General features: G+C 30.1%; 1 long non-coding RNA gene across 2 annotated transcripts; it reads right to left on the bottom strand.

Moving 5' to 3' along the window:
- Positions 1–2,914: 2,914 nt before the first annotated feature.
- Positions 2,915–3,931, bottom strand: LOC119689489. 2 transcript variants are annotated; one of them, XR_005253438.1, is made up of 4 exons: positions 3,808–3,931; positions 3,549–3,753; positions 3,047–3,444; positions 2,915–2,985 (listed from the first exon to the last, which is right to left on the bottom strand). It is a non-coding gene; the product is annotated as an uncharacterized LOC119689489 (long non-coding RNA). The 2 variants fall into 2 exon arrangements; XR_005253439.1 differs by having other exon boundaries at positions 3,549–3,690.
- Positions 3,932–17,704: the final 13,773 nt, after the last annotated feature.

Raw genomic sequence — 17,704 nt, 5'->3', positions numbered from 1 at the left:
ATCGGTGCTGACAGGTCACTACTTAATAGGGAGACATGCTGTGAGACTAGGTAGAAGATGTGGAGGCAACTGTTTTCCATTTCATATGTCAGTCCCCATCTTTAGCTAGGAGAACAAAAATCTTAGGGGCTCCTTTTCTGACCGATGTTAGAGACCGGGCCAGATTCATTGAATTGTCGGGTTGGTTTTCCTTCACCTAAATAGGGGTGTCGTTGCCTTTTTCGTCATTGGACGCATACTGATCACCTTGTCTATTTACGAACCAACGCCATTCCTGTGGTACCACAACGGGACATTATTTTGAGCTCAAGTGGGCTTTCTTCATATACAAGGCCGCCACTCCAACCAAACCTAACCTAAGTCCTGGAACATCTTAATACAGTGAAATAAAAATTTTATTAGAGTTAATATAACTCAATAGTTATGAAAAAGTGACTTGGAGATTCTATTTATAATAAGTTTATCAATATCGAAGCCATGGCTAAAAAGAGTCGTTTCAAAAAATAAATGTATAAAATACCAACGATGCTTTGCAACAAAAACATAATTCAACTTATACAATTTTTTTTAAAAGATGACCACTTTGATTAAAGATTTCTTTAGGATGACAATGGACCCAAAACCAAAACTCATTCTTAATGAAAATATTTTTTTAGTTTGACGCGCAATAAAATTTTTTTTTTTTCGTAGTTATTTTAAAATGTTTTTTTTATTAAATTATTTCAAAATAATATAATCTTAATCAATTAAGACCATTTGTTACAAATAGTAGTCTGGAATATATTACGCGTGACCGTAAGTTATGATAGCATTAATATGATCAAAAAAGAGTCTTCAGAATGAGATTTCAATTGTGTAGTTGGAGCAGGTAAAAGTGCTTATGTATTTCATGAATTTAAGCCAATCAGGTTATTGGAATGAAAAGCTTTCAGAACAATCTGTTATTCCTAGTTGCTCCATGAAATTAAAGATGAAAGTTGAATGGTCAAAAAATAAAACACTGTTATTAAAAAACACTTAATTTAGAGCAAAGTTTAAGAACTATTTTTAAATTTTAAATGCGTTCATAACACAAAATTTTTAAAATATAAAAAAACATTGGGTTCCTGATAATACGGACATCTCGGGCAATTACAGGGCTGACATTTTCCCTAACATTCACTTCTCATATATTGCCGTTGCTTTTTCAACAGCTAAACTTACAATTAAACAAAAATGCCTAGCCATAGCCAAGCAACACTCGGCTGACGAATTCTGCTCTCAGATCCCTAAGCTGACTTGCTCTAATTTATACAAAAAAGTACCAGTCAGCTATTTTAACTAAACCGGAACCTGCTTAGGACCATGGATTGGTGCTGATGACCCACTACATAATAAAGAGACATGTTATGAGACTGGGTCTTCTCTATAATGATCTTTCGCGGCTGTGACTCTGAGGACGAGGACTAAACTATGTTTTATCTCATATATTAGTGTCTACCTTTAGCTAGGGAAGATAAGAAGTCTTTAACACCTCTTTTTTTATCTACCTTACAAATCTTCTATTAATAATTGTTAAATGAAACAAATTGTTATTAATTTATGAAATAATGGAAATAATTACATTTTAAAAATACAAATTATGTAAATCATGTGTACCAGTTATTAATTCTATTCCAATCGTGTTAATATTTCATCCTCACTTATTTTAAATCCAATAATAATGTAATGCGTCCTTCAACTAAGCTTAAGTGTGGAATCTTCATTTTCAACTAATCAAGCGCAAGGATATGAAAATAGAAATAACACTTAACATCAATTTGGAAACTTAGCTAAATCACTTAAATCACTTTAAATCACTTATTCACTATTTTAAAAATAGGAACTTAAGTCCTATTTGGCTTTACAAAGTTTTATAATATCCAATAATTTTTCAATTTCAAGTTTTCCTTATTTAAATTAAAACCCAATATACCATATTTGAACAATTGGTTCAAATCGTTACTCAATAATGATCATAGAGATCATTATGCGGCACATAGTACAACAATTGCGTTACAGGAGCATCCGAATTCAATAAAATTTGTGGTGTTATTGAATAGGGGCGCATAAAAAAATTTGAGGAGTCGATTTATTCTTATAACATTTATGAAATGAGTGATAATTAACATCTGAACACAATCATATTTCATTATGTTTGGTGTTGGGAGTGCTTGACAATCGATCTGCAGTTAATTAAGAATAGGATTACTATTTGTGATATGGAGCTGAAATAAGTATGATGAATAGATCATAAAAGGACAGGATACTTATTTCCAACGCAAGATTGTTGAGGTAGTGATAAATGAAAGCATCTTAAATTAAACACAGATTTCAATATTCATGGAATGATTCAGTAATTTTTTTAAAACTTGTCATCTCTCAACGATTGTTTTATTGAAAAAAACTTATGCATTTCTATATAACGAACAGATCGTTTGCGGCACTCACTCAATATTACTTCCAAATTCAACGAGTTTTTCATATTCTAGGATTATTTTTATATACGACAAAAATACGATAAATTTTATTCAAATTATGTATAATTACGCATCAACGTGGTAATGTTATATTCGTAGTGTAAATTAATTATGTGAATTTTTGTTGTGTTAAACGATATTTTAATGTTTGAAAACTGAAATACCTACCTGTTCTTTAAATAATATTATTTGAGTGAAACAATATCAGTTCTGAGCATTATGTATATTTATTACAAAATATATTTTATTTGGTTTAATTAGATCTTACACTTTAAAGAATTTTGAAATTACTAATAGGTTGTATATATAGATGTATGTATAAATATATATACATATATTTCACAACTATTTACAACTACTCAGAATAGATCCATCGTATAAATCCAGAAGTACCGGTATCTTGGGTGTTTTTATTGTTTTCAGTTGATGTGTATTAGCACTGCATACAAATATAGTATGCGTTTAATTAAATTTATCTTCAAGCTACCTAGAATATTAATGTTACTACGTCAGTTAACCAAAATGGTGTGATCAAGTGTTATACTAACCAAGTCTGAAACATCTCTTAAAGGTTTGATTTGATTGTATGATTAATAAGGCTTCCGGCTTGCACAAAAGCCAAACTGAACATTCCGATTTAACTGAACCTTCTGCCGCATTAACTGGCACTGTTTGGATGCACTGTTTTCAGTTTTTAAATGGTCAACTTCGACGTAACGACGTTCAAATAAGATTTGTGATTGTTGTGATGAGTGATGAAATCTTTGGTTTGTTTGTGCAAAAGCTAAGTATATATTTAAGTGGATCTCGTCAAGGCATCTAGAGTTTCTGCTGATGCTTATACTTAGACTGAACTGTGCGCAGTAAGTATAGGTTTGGAACGTCTCGCATTTTCAATCAGTTTCTTGCCAGTTTAGTAAAAATAAGGTGAATCATTATTGCATAACTAAAAAAAATATATAAAATTTAATAAATTGGAATAATTGGAATATATTAAATCAAAAAAGGATTGTCTGTATTGCATATGGAATCTAAATATTCTGCACTCACCATATTCTGTACCATCATAACACCCTTTTGGATAGAATTTCACACCAGAGGGGTAGAGCAAATTGTATTTTATTGTGTAGATACTACTTAGGGCAGGATATCAGCCAATACATTCGTTAGGTTAAGAACGTCCGGCAATTATCTATTAGAAATAGTTTCGACAACGACCGTGAATTGTATCAAAATGTAAAATCAAAATTTGGTACTGAGATATTTGTTAGTTAATGAAGGAATCGCGTAAGAATTTAATTTTATTTACCTTTTGATTAAGAACATCAGGAAACTTCTCGGATCAATTGATATGCAGCTTTCTTTTTAAATATCGACAATGAAATGACAAAAAATATTATAAATATTTTCATCATTATTTTTTATATTCAATGTTCAATTAACAAACACACAAAATTTTATTCTTTTTAAATAAGATTTTAATTATTTTTATTTTAAGTTGTGAGTAACATTTTTACTCAGATGTTTTATGAGATTGAAATGAAAAATTTGTTTGAAGTTTTGTATTTAACATTTCTTACAAAAAATAATTTCTCTGTGAATACTAAGTTTTCACCAAGAATTTATTTCTATACTATTTTGGTTCAAATACGTATTTTTGTATACATTTAATAAGCCTATAGCAGGTTATTCTACGTAGCACGAAGGAATTGAGCTGAAATTGATTTCTAAAATTGAAAAAGGTTTTAGTAAGGACTATCAAATATTATTGAAACATGTTGGGTGTAACTTTTAATATATTTTATTTAGTAATGCCGTCGTTTCGAAGTTTTCTTGAGTTCCCGCTCAGGACATATGAGTTTAATAACTAAATCTATAAACTGCATAGTGGCATTTATATGTCAGTAAAGAAGGGCATAAAAACAGGTTAGTGACAAACAGACTAGTCTTGGTGCAACAATTGCAGATACTGACAATTTATATTGTCAGTCTTTCTATCTGTTCACCGTCTTACGGATATTTTTCTGGATGTGTAAGCTCTCCAGTATTAGTCCATTTCTATGGACTACCATTTCTCTGTCTATTACATGGACTTTATCAAAATCTGTAGATTGTTTGCTGCTCATCATGGGTTGTGCTAGTGCTATAGTTTCTCTTTGATGTTGTTTTTGTGGTCTTTAATCATAGTTGTACCGATGTAGATTTGGTAGCAACTTTCTTCTTTGCAGTTTATTTGGTGAACTATATTTGATAGCTGCTGCATGGCAGTTTGTTTGTTTTAAAAAGCACGATAAGTATTCTTTTCAGAAAAACAACAACAGTAACTACCATGCAGAAGCTATCAAATGTAATCTACCAAATAAACTGCAGAGAAGAAAGTTCGTTGTGTACTGTAAAGAGAACACATCCTGTTTTAAATTTTCTTATTGTTCACTGAAGCCTTTTTCAAATGCAGAAATTTAAAAGCTCGTAAACTTTACATTAACTACAAATGTTTAATTTATTTCCTCAACTTTAAATCAACCTGGGTGATACAGACCTGCTTTTAACATTTGAAACTGGAAGCGGTACAAAAGAAAATACCATTTGTAGAAGCGGCACATTTGTAAGTTGTACTTAGCTATTAGGCTTCTTAAAAAGGTCTGAAATGATTATCCTATTTCCTTACTCATTCGTTGTATTCATTTTAGAAGAAAAACAATAAAACCGATTTATTGTTATATGGAGTGTAAATTAACTCGATTAATCTGCTTACATTTTTTGCATTCTTTTATCTCATCCAGGACCTGATAAGAATTTTTGAAAATCTTCGCTTTTGCAAAAGTGAATATATTAAAAGCAAATGCATTTAATGATGGATTTCCCTTTAGCGGAACTAAAGGAAGTGGCCAATTTATGCTTTGAAGAAGCTGTTTTGTGCCCGCACGCTTTTTATAAAAGAAATCCCGAATTCCTAAAAGAAATTCTTTGTAAGTTATTTTTCGTCTCGAAAGATTTCAAAATTCTTCTTAATAGAAGAATTTCAAGATAACTTTATTGAGTTTGCTAGTTTGAAAGGTTAATGTGATTTCTAAAGCAATAATAGGGTCGATCAAAGTTACCGTTAAGTAACATATTGTGATATGTTCACTGATTGAGTGGTTTAGCATATTTATAGGAAAGGAATGTGTTCTTAATGTAGTGTGTTGCAATGCCTTTTTGAATATCTTGATGTGATTTGTACCATGCTCAATATGGTAAGTCCACTAAACCACTGTCATACACACAATTTCATCAAATAAATCTGCTTTACTGATTTTTGCTGTGAGAAAAAATGCTGTACTGATCAAATTTCTGTATATGTATTCTTTTTATGGCTGCGACGATATTCGATTTGAAATATTTAAATCCCTTTTATATTTATTATTTAACGAAAACCTGTTTCATAGAGATATTGTACAAATGGTGGAATGAAGATGAAAGAATCTTACAATATGTATGACAAGTAGAATCTAGTTACGATTTCTAGCAAACATTATCGTTAATAAACATATGTATATAGAAAAAGCCTCTAGACTGATAGCAATAACTGCAGAGTTCTGGCTTATTAAAAAGCAGATCTCTGTCACTACCACCGATGCAGTTAAAACCCAAATATACGCGAGTAGAATAACTATATTGATTTATTCGACGTCAAGTGACATTTTTCGACTGGTTATTGTGTCTCATAGAACAGCATAGGTTTTAGATAAACACCACTCGCAACCAAGAAGGAAACTGTGTCCAACCGAATGCCTGCAACTTGTACTGGTGGAATTCGTGGAAATTCTAATAGGGCATTTATCGTCGCATTATAACGATTCGTATATTAATAGCACCGTGAGGTTTAGGCCTTATAACAGATAATCACGTTAAGTAACTTTCTGTCACTGCTGCAAGCACACAGAGGTACATGAATTTACTTTCGATTGGCTCTGTAGTTGTCCATATCTTTGGAAGTAGAGAACAGCTGCCTTGATAAACCGCTCTATAATAATCTTATGAAACTGATGGAAATTAATATTCAGGATCTTTGGGTTTAAAGCCGCACGGATTTGATCTAAAGGTACTGCCTACACAAGCAATCGAGCAATCAAACGATATGCAAGGATTATTTTGACTAACCATGAATGATGTAGATCAGAGATTTTGAAACTGTGCTTTACAGTGCACTTAGCTGTATGCAATACAATCACTAATGCTCTGTTTAATATATATTAAATGCAATACATAATTGTAAGATACAACGTATTGTCCCACGCATCAAGTTTTTAAGGCCCGCTTTAATTTCGGATTGAGATTGTTTCAGTTGGAATAGCAGCTGAAAGATTACCTTGTTTTTCTTAAAAACTCTAAATCTAAAACAAAAAACAAAAGTAGCTTAATTATTTATTTAATTATCAATGATAAAGAAATAGTACTTTGGCATAATTAAAGTTTTAATCGTAATAATTGTTTTCTTGTCCAATCGACTTTTCGTCTTCCACGAACATATGATGATATTTGTTGCTTTAATCAAAAATTGCACAAATTCCTTTTGGAAGTTTTAATTGAGTTGATCGACTTCCTGTTGTACTAGATTAACATCGAAATATGTGCAAAACTTTAATAACTTGGCTAAAACTTTTTAATGTTGCAATCAAATATGATGCTTGGTATTGTAGATTTATCCATAGCTTTCTTCATTCCGTCTCACTAATGACTTTTGTTTACTAATTTTCTTTTCAACTCTTCTGGTTTCTCCTCCTCCAGCACAAATGTACTGCCTTTGTAGGAAAAGTGCTAAAGTTTTTGGATGTTGAAAAGTTTTAATTTTACTTTAAGTGAAATAAATTTTTATTCAACTTTAGTTAATTTAAACAAAATGCTTTTTAATTCATTTACACACATTTCTTCCATGTATTCTTAAATAAAAAAATATTTGCAGAAAAAGGAACCTAGAAAGAAAACTTGGGCTCTTATACGTAAAATGAAATTTGCTATTTCAAAACTTAACTCGAATGTTTGTGTCTATTTAAAACTAACAAAAAATATTTAATTACTTTTACCAACAATGAGATAAAAACTTTTGTTCGCAATTTACTAAAATAAGAAATTTTTGTATTTTCGAAACAAATATAACATTTTATTTAAATTGAAAAACTTTATTTTCTGCACACAAGTTGTTTTGCTATCAAAATAGATTAAACAAAATTAAGAGAAATTATGGAAAAAATAATCCAAATAAACTACATGAGGTTTAAAACTCCCTTCAATGTAATACGACGCCAAATGGCTTCTATTTCTTTCTCTATTTCAATCCGTAGGACAACAAAAAATGTTGCAGTAATGTTGCATCAGTGGAAAGAATAGTATTTGACCAACAAATTCCTAAGATGCTTCAAACGTATCTGTCAACAAATGCTTAAAAGTTATCACTTTCTCTTCAATAATCCAAATAAACTATAGGAGGTTTAAAACTCCCTTCAATGTAGTGTTGCAGTAGTGTTGCATCAGTGGAAAGAATAGTATTTGACCAACAACTTCCTAAGATGCTTCAAAAGTAGCTGTCAACAAATGCTTAAAAGTTATCACTTTCTCTTCAATAATCCAAATAAACTATATGAGGTTTAAAACTCCCTTCAATGTAATACGACGCCAAATGGCTTCTATATCTTTCTCTATTTCAATCCGTAGGACAACAAACAATATTGCAGTAGTGTTGCATCAGTGGAAAGAATAGTATTTGACCAATAACTTCCTAAGATGCTTCAAAAGTAGCTGTCAACAAATGCTTAAAAGTGATAACTTTCTCTTCAAAAGTAATTCAAGAGAACCACCTATTTCACATTGGCTATAAATGTTTGGATCTTTAGCGTATTCGAAATTAAGTTAGGTTAGAATAATTCGAACTGCCTGTAAGCTACTCATAGACCAATGAGCCACTAACGATATCTGATATAGTAGAATCTCTCTATTAATTCGAAAAAAGCATTTTAACAAATTTACTGAGTGTTTGGAGCTCTATTCCTAAGATACAGCCACCAGCGGTTTTTTAAGATCATTGAACTTGTATTTTAAGCTTGTATTTTTAGTAGGATTTATACTCAAACTTTGTGTGTAGCACTTCCAGTACATGTATATCGATCAAACAAGGCAGTTTCACAAGGCAACAGGAGTCTCACAGTGACTGATTAGACCTTTGCCCGTTCAACGTACATGTCCATTTTTGTAGTGCTGCTTAAGTAGAAAGGGAGTATGTATGTTACGATGTATGCGCTTGTTGTAAATTCGAAGCCGTCATGATCAACAAGTTTTTACGTATAGAGACCCTGTTTTTTCGAAAATTAGTTTATTATCATGTTTAGTTATTTCTTTAACTAAATCATTTAATTGATTGATCTCATGAACTTAGATATATGGTACTCACTTTCGGCTTCGCTCAAATTCAAAATAAATAAAACTTGTATCCAGTTTTGCAATGCCAAGCCAACCACTTGTTCCCTAAGAATTGCTAAAGAAGTGTCAAGAAAAGTAAATCGAAAATTTCAACAGATTTAAAAAGACGAGATAGTCGTAGTTAATTTATTCCTAGATTATCATGTTTGCAAAATTTTAAAAAACTGAAATTAAAATAAACAGCAAAGTTTAAATCAGATTCAGTATTTTTTGATTACATTTTGATGACTCTATAGGGTTTTTTGACAATATCAAGTAAATCCCTCACATTTAAAATCGAAAAAGTTGAAAAAAGCTTAACTATAGCAGCTAAACCAATTAAGCCACATGACGTCATGTTGCTTATATTCGTACAACTTTAATCTTTAATTTGATATATAACACAATAGGAGCAATTGATAGTGTTACTATCAGTAACAATAGCAACAGTAACTTCACCAAAGAATGTCATGAGGGCATGTGCAGAGTTATGTTTTGAGAAAAATCAAAATAATGCTTTTTCGAAAATAATTCGAAAACGGCTTACAGAAAAAACAAATCATTATAATTTTCGAATTCTTCGGAAAATTTCAATATAGAAAATATAGATCTCGTCTTTAAAAAGCAAAACTTTTAATTATTTGTAGACTTCTACATTAGATTCAATATCAGAGATAATGGCAGGTTGTTCAGGATGTTGAGTTTAGTCAGTTTTAGGTGCGTATTTGGAGAAATCGGAACTGTTAATTTCAATGGCAATGATGATTTCCTTCATTTAGTGCAGTGTAAACAATTTTCAAATATCTTAATTTCAGTTTTTTCTCAATGAAAGTGTTTGCTCTCTCTGATAAATGTATTATTTTAAAATAGAAAAATAAAACGTTATGAAAAGCCGTAGTTAAATTAAGTCATATTGTATCTGTAAAATTAATATATGTGGTATAAGCACGTATTATAATCTTTTTTGGCCTTTTTTATCATTATTGCTTTATACATTGTTATATGCGCGTTTATAATTCTCACTTTGTTTGTTTTCTGTGAACTATATTAAAGATTTCAAACAAAAATAACTTTGAGACGGAATTTAATGAAAATATATTAATTATAGTATCACATATGCATTGCTTTCTATAATACTCGGAGTGGTGGAATAAGTATTTTAATGTTGATATCTACAAGACAAGAATACTGTCTTGTTAAATACGATTTTATAGTTTTGTTGAGTTGTTCATGTATAAACCAAATTTTGTAAATTAAAGCAAATAATCTTTATATTTATTGTAAAATCCAGTGTTTTCTGTAATGGTTATAAATACGCAAAAAAAAAGTTTTTTTTACTAGAAGAAATGGAAACCAACAGGTATTTTGCGATCTCATGTCACGGAGAATATGGGTCCTGTATTATAATGAGTCAAAATATGATAACATAACTCAATGCTATGACCAATTAGTCCTATAAGTGGACCAATGAGAACTATCTTAAATATAGAAATATCTTAACATATAAAATATATTACATAGCAAACTATGGAGGTTTGTCATACTACTAATTCAAATTCTAGTTTAACAAGATAATCTTCTGAGGGTGGTTAGAGTTCTTATTTAAATTCCATACTCAAAAATAATTTCTTTTGAGGCTGATGAGACTATAGCCGACCATTATTCGTTTCCCTCCAATTCCAGTTTTAGAAGGTAGTTTCTTCTGCACCTACTACTAATATTAATTTAAAGACGTATACATATATTCAGGTAGTTCTGCTCTCGATAATAGCAAGCAGATGACGGTATAAACTATGAAACAAAACCTTTTTTCAAAGCTTTATTTATTCTACAAAAAAGTTTCACTCTGAATAGAAAAAAGATCAAAATTTGTGTACAAATTATAAAACGCGTCAGTAGATTTATTTCAGTCTTGCCAAATTTCTTGTGATTATTTTAAAGAGAATACAATAAACCTTTCTTTTTTTTAATAGCAATAAAAATTGTCAGTTTATAATACAAAAGTTTTATTTAAAAATAATCTTTATTCTTTTTTTTTGCCATATTTGTTCTGCGTGTACGTTATTTCCAAGTCCCACACTTCTAAGGTATTTCTTTATTTACCCTATCGTATCTCGTTTAATTTTGATTTGTATTTTTGCCAGGTTTCTGTTGGTCTATTTTACATTTGTCTTTTTCAACTGCAACATTGTCTGACCATTTGGTTCATTGGCTTCCTCATTATGTTCCCACACTAGAGGAGAGGATGGTTAAACTTTATTTTCTATTTAATCTTATATTGTCACTCCGGCGTTTCAATGCCAGACGTTCACTTCTGTCAAATGACAGGAATATAAGCACGGTTGCCACTTATGGTACTTTAGTACCAAAATTGGTACCTTTTTCTTTTTTTTTTTTCGTTTGGTACTCATTTTCAAAAACTGGTACATTTTTGACGACTCAATTTTATTGTGGATATTTCCAATTAATTTTTTTTATAAATGCAACTTTGCACTACTTTATATTTTGTTCATTTATAACACTATAAAAAACACAGATAAACCAACAACTTCCTATGATGCTTCAAAAGTAGCTGTCAACAAATGCTTAAAAGTGATAACTTTCTCTTCAAAAGTAATTCAAGAGAACCACCTATTTCACATTGGCTATAAATGTTTGGATCTTTAGCGTATTCGAAATTAAGTTAGGTTAGAATAATTCGAACTGCCTGTAAGCTACTCATAGACCAATGAGCCACTAACGATATCTGATATAGTAGAATCTCTCTATTAATTCGAAAAAAGCATTTTAACAAATTTACTGAGTGTTTGGAGCTCTATTCCTAAGATACAGCCACCAGCGGTTATTTAAGATCATTGAACTTGTATTTTAAGCTTGTATTTTAAGTAGGATTTATACTCAAACTTTGTGTGTAGCACTTCCAGTATATGTATATCGATCAAACAAGGCAGTTTCACAAGGCAACAGGAGTCTCATAGTGACTGATTAGACCTTTGCCCGTTCAACGTACATGTCCATTTTTGTAGTGCTGCTAAAGTAGAAAAGGAGTATGTAAGTTATATGCGCTTGTTGTAAATTCAAAGCCGTCATTATCAACAAGTTTTTACGTATAGAGACCTTGTTTTTTCGAAAATTAGTTTATTACAATGTTTAGTTATTTCTTTAACTAAATCGTTTAATCGTAACTTGTATCCAGTTTTGCAATGCCAAGCCAACCACTTGTTCCCTCAAAATTGCTGAAGAAGTGTCAAGAAAAGTATGTTAAATCGAAAATTTCAACAGATTTAAAAAGACGAGATAGTCGTAGTTAATTTATTTTTAGATTATCATGTTTGCAAAATTTTAAAAAACAGAAATCAAAATAAACAGCAAAGTTTAAATTAGATTCAGTATTTTTTGATTACATTTTGATGACTCTATAGGGTTTTTTGACAATATCAAGTAAGTCCCTCACATTTAAAATCGAAAGAGTTGAAAAAAGCTTAACTATAGCAGCTAAACCAATTAAGCCACATGACGTCATGTTGTTTAAAATATTCATACAACTTTAATCTTTAATTTGATATATAACACAATAGGAACAATTGATAGTGTTACTATCAGTAACAATAGCAACAGTAACTTCACCAAAAAATGTCATTCGAAAATAACTCGAAAACGGCTCACAGAAAAAACAAATCATTATAATTTTCGAATTCTACGTAAAATTTCAATATAGAAAATATAGATCTCGTCTTTAAACAGCAAAACTTTTAATTATTTGTAGACTTCTACATTAGATTCAATATCAGAGATAATGGCAGGTTGTTCAGGATGTTGAGTTTAGTCAGTTTTAGGTGCGTATTTGGAGAAATCGGAACTGTTAATTTCAATGGCAATGATGATTTCCTTCATTTAGTGCAGTGTAAACAATTTTCAAATATCTTAATTTCAGTTTTTTCTCAATGAAAGTGTTTGCTCTCTCTGATAAATGTATTATTTTAAAATAGAAAAATAAAACGTTATGAAAAGCCGTAGTTAAATTAAGTCATATTGTATCTGTAAAATTAATATATGTGGTATAAGCACGTATTATAATCTTTTTTGGCCTTTTTTATCATTATTGCTTTATACATTGTTATATGCGCGTTTATAATTCTCACTTTGTTTGTTTTCTGTGAACTATATTAAAGATTTCAAACAAAAATAACTTTGAGACGGAATTTAATGAAAATATATTAATTATAGTATCACATATGCATTGCTTTCTATAATACTCGGAGTGGTGGAATAAGTATTTTAATGTTGATATCTACAAGACAAGAATACTGTCTTGTTAAATACGATTTTATAGTTTTGTTGAGTTCTTCATGTATAAACCAAATTTTGTAAATTAAAGCAAATAATCTTTATATTTATTGTAAAATCCAGTGTTTTCTGTAATGGTTATAAATACGCAAAAAAAAAGTTTTTTTTACTAGAAGAAATGGAAACCAACAGGTATTTTGCGATCTCATGTCACGGAGAATATGGGTCCTGTATTATAATGAGTCAAAATATGATAACATAACTCAATGCTATGACCAATTAGTCCTATAAGTGGACCAATGAGAACTATCTTAAATATAGAAATATCTTAACATATAAAATATATTACATAGCAAACTATGGAGGTTTGTCATACTACTAATTCAAATTCTAGTTTAACAAGATAATCTTCTGAGGGTGGTTAGAGTTCTTATTTAAATTCCATACTCAAAAATAATTTCTTTTGAGGCTGATGAGACTATAGCCGACCATTATTCGTTTCCCTCCAATTCCAGTTTTAGAAGGTAGTTTCTTCTGCACCTACTACTAATATTAATTTAAAGACGTATACATATATTCAGGTAGTTCTGCTCTCGATAATAGCAAGCAGATGACGGTATAAACTATGAAACAAAACCTTTTTTCAAAGCTTTATTTATTCTACAAAAAAGTTTCACTCTGAATAGAAAAAAGATCAAAATTTGTGTACAAATTATAAAACGCGTCAGTAGATTTATTTCAGTCTTGCCAAATTTCTTGTGATTATTTTAAAGAGAATACAATAAACCTTTCTTTTTTTTAATAGCAATAAAAATTGTCAGTTTATAATACAAAAGTTTTATTTAAAAATAATCTTTATTCTTTTTTTTTGCCATATTTGTTCTGCGTGTACGTTATTTCCAAGTCCCACACTTCTAAGGTATTTCTTTATTTACCCTATCGCATCTCGTTTAATTTTGATTTGTATTTTTGCCAGGTTTCTGTTGGTCTATTTTACATTTGTCTTTTTCAACTGCAACATTGTCTGACCATTTGGTTCATTGGCTTCCTCATTATGTTCCCACACTAGAGGAGAGGATGGTTAAACTTTATTTTCTATTTAATCTTATATTGTCACTCCGGCGTTTCAATGCCAGACGTTCACTTCTGTCAAATGACAGGAATATAAGCACGGTTGCCACTTATGGTACTTTAGTACCAAAATTGGTACCTTTTTCTTTTTTTTTTTTCGTTTGGTACTCATTTTCAAAAACTGGTACATTTTTGACGACTCAATTTTATTGTGGATATTTCCAATTAATTTTTTTTATAAATGCAACTTTGCACTACTTTATATTTTGTTCATTTATAACACTATAAAAAACACAGATAAACCAACAACTTCCTAAGATGCTTCAAAAGTAGCTGTCAACAAATGCTTAAAAGTGATAACTTTCTCTTCAAAAGTAATTCAAGAGAACCACCTATTTCACATTGGCTATAAATGTTTGGATCTTTAGCGTATTCGAAATTAAGTTAGGTTAGAATAATTCGAACTGCCTGTAAGCTACTCATAGACCAATGAGCCACTAACGATATCTGATATAGTAGAATCTCTCTATTAATTCGAAAAAAGCATTTTAACAAATTTACTGAGTGTTTGGAGCTCTATTCCTAAGATACAGCCACCAGAGGTTATTTAAGATCATTGAACTTGTATTTTAAGCTTGTATTTTAAGTAGGATTTATACTCAAACTTTGTGTGTAGCACTTCCAGTATATGTATATCGATCAAACAAGGCAGTTTCACAAGGCAACAGGAGTCTCATAGTGACTGATTAGACCTTTGCCCGTTCAACGTACATGTCCATTTTTGTAGTGCTGCTAAAGTAGAAAAGGAGTATGTAAGTTATATGCGCTTGTTGTAAATTCAAAGCCGTCATTATCAACAAGTTTTTACGTATAGAGACCTTGTTTTTTCGAAAATTAGTTTATTACAATGTTTAGTTATTTCTTTAACTAAATCGTTTAATCGTAACTTGTATCCAGTTTTGCAATGCCAAGCCAACCACTTGTTCCCTCAAAATTGCTGAAGAAGTGTCAAGAAAAGTATGTTAAATCGAAAATTTCAACAGATTTAAAAAGACGAGATAGTCGTAGTTAATTTATTTTTAGATTATCATGTTTGCAAAATTTTAAAAAACAGAAATCAAAATAAACAGCAAAGTTTAAATTAGATTCAGTATTTTTTGATTACATTTTGATGACTCTATAGGGTTTTTTGACAATATCAAGTAAGTCCCTCACATTTAAAATCGAAAGAGTTGAAAAAAGCTTAACTATAGCAGCTAAACCAATTAAGCCACATGACGTCATGTTGTTTAAAATATTCATACAACTTTAATCTTTAATTTGATATATAACACAATAGGAACAATTGATAGTGTTACTATCAGTAACAATAGCAACAGTAACTTCACCAAAAAATGTCATTCGAAAATAACTCGAAAACGGCTCACAGAAAAAACAAATCATTATAATTTTCGAATTCTACGTAAAATTTCAATATAGAAAATATAGATCTCGTCTTTAAACAGCAAAACTTTTAATTATTTGTAGACTTCTACATTAGATTCAATATCAGAGATAATGGCAGGTTGTTCAGGATGTTGAGTTTAGTCAGTTTTAGGTGCGTATTTGGAGAAATCGGAACTGTTAATTTCAATGGCAATGATGATTTCCTTCATTTAGTGCAGTGTAAACAATTTTCAAATATCTTAATTTCAGTTTTTTCTCAATGAAAGTGTTTGCTCTCTCTGATAAATGTATTATTTTAAAATAGAAAAATAAAACGTTATGAAAAGCCGTAGTTAAATTAAGTCATATTGTATCTGTAAAATTAATATATGTGGTATAAGCACGTATTATAATCTTTTTTGGCCTTTTTTATCATTATTGCTTTATACATTGTTATATGCGCGTTTATAATTCTCACTTTGTTTGTTTTCTGTGAACTATATTAAAGATTTCAAACAAAAATAACTTTGAGACGGAATTTAATGAAAATATATTAATTATAGTATCACATATGCATTGCTTTCTATAATACTCGGAGTGGTGGAATAAGTATTTTAATGTTGATATCTACAAGACAAGAATACTGTCTTGTTAAATACGATTTTATAGTTTTGTTGAGTTGTTCATGTATAAACCAAATTTTGTAAATTAAAGCAAATAATCTTTATATTTATTGTAAAATCCAGTGTTTTCTGTAATGGTTATAAATACGCAAAAAAAAAGTTTTTTTTACTAGAAGAAATGGAAACCAACAGGTATTTTGCGATCTCATGTCACGGAGAATATGGGTCCTGTATTATAATGAGTCAAAATATGATAACATAACTCAATGCTATGACCAATTAGTCCTATAAGTGGACCAATGAGAACTATCTTAAATATAGAAATATCTTAACATATAAAATATATTACATAGCAAACTATGGAGGTTTGTCATACTACTAATTCAAATTCTAGTTTAACAAGATAATCTTCTGAGGGTGGTTAGAGTTCTTATTTAAATTCCATACTCAAAAATAATTTCTTTTGAGGCTGATGAGACTATAGCCGACCATTATTCGTTTCCCTCCAATTCCAGTTTTAGAAGGTAGTTTCTTCTGCACCTACTACTAATATTAATTTAAAGACGTATACATATATTCAGGTAGTTCTGCTCTCGATAATAGCAAGCAGATGACGGTATAAACTATGAAACAAAACCTTTTTTCAAAGCTTTATTTATTCTACAAAAAAGTTTCACTCTGAATAGAAAAAAGATCAAAATTTGTGTACAAATTATAAAACGCGTCAGTAGATTTATTTCAGTCTTGCCAAATTTCTTGTGATTATTTTAAAGAGAATACAATAAACCTTTCTTTTTTTTAATAGCAATAAAAATTGTCAGTTTATAATACAAAAGTTTTATTTAAAAATAATCTTTATTCTTTTTTTTTGCCATATTTGTTCTGCGTGTACGTTATTTCCAAGTCCCACACTTCTAAGGTATTTCTTTATTTACCCTATCGTATCTCGTTTAATTTTGATTTGTATTTTTGCCAGGTTTCTGTTGGTCTATTTTACATTTGTCTTTTTCAACTGCAACATTGTCTGACCATTTGGTTCATTGGCTTCCTCATTATGTTCCCACACTAGAGGAGAGGATGGTTAAACTTTATTTTCTATTTAATCTTATATTGTCACTCCGGCGTTTCAATGCCAGACGTTCACTTCTGTCAAATGACAGGAATATAAGCACGGTTGCCACTTATGGTACTTTAGTACCAAAATTGGTACCTTTTTTTTTTTTTTTTCGTTTGGTACTCATTTTCAAAAACTGGTACATTTTTGACGACCCAATTTTATTGTGGATATTTCCAATTAATTTTTTTTATAAATGCAACTTTGCACTACTTTATATTTTGTTCATTTATAACACTATAAAAAACACA

The sequence above is a fragment of the Teleopsis dalmanni genome, chromosome X, assembly GCF_002237135.1.
Source record: "Teleopsis dalmanni isolate 2A chromosome X, ASM223713v2, whole genome shotgun sequence".
NCBI lineage: Eukaryota > Metazoa > Arthropoda > Insecta > Diptera > Diopsidae > Teleopsis > Teleopsis dalmanni.
The sequence above is the reverse complement of the archived record's forward strand: the minus strand, read 5'-3'. Positions and strand labels throughout refer to the sequence as shown.